Source organism: Notothenia coriiceps, unplaced genomic scaffold, assembly GCF_000735185.1.
Source record: "Notothenia coriiceps isolate Sejong01 unplaced genomic scaffold, NC01 NC01_scaffold00009193, whole genome shotgun sequence".
In the NCBI taxonomy this organism is placed as follows: Eukaryota; Metazoa; Chordata; class Actinopteri; order Perciformes; family Nototheniidae; genus Notothenia; species Notothenia coriiceps.
In genome coordinates, this window is record NW_011341894.1 from 302,466 (window position 1) to 302,750 (window position 285).

The 285-nt window shown below is 40.0% G+C and overlaps 1 protein-coding gene across 1 annotated transcript in view; it reads left to right on the top strand.

Moving 5' to 3' along the window:
• alkbh8 (alkB homolog 8, tRNA methyltransferase) overlaps nt 1-285 on the top strand; it is a 12,671-nt gene that overhangs the window by 2,672 nt on the left and 9,714 nt on the right. The window lies entirely within an intron of this gene.

The window sequence follows — 285 nt, forward strand, 5'->3', positions numbered from 1 at the left end:
CCACGGACATTGCCGTTGGAAAGCGCTGGAGACGCTGTAGTACATATGCCAGGCCTGTAGGTGGCGCTGTTCTCACAGAATCAGCCCATGATGCAAAGACAGTGTTAAATTGAGCGAAATGAGGAATGGCTAAAATGCATAATCTGTTTGGTATTTTTGAAAAATAAAAAGTATAAATATGCCTTAGGTCCTACACTATATTATTCAAATATAGCATGATAGGTCCACTTTAGTTAACTTCTGGCTTAAGTTACTTTGTTGAACTTCTCGTTATCACCCAGGAAC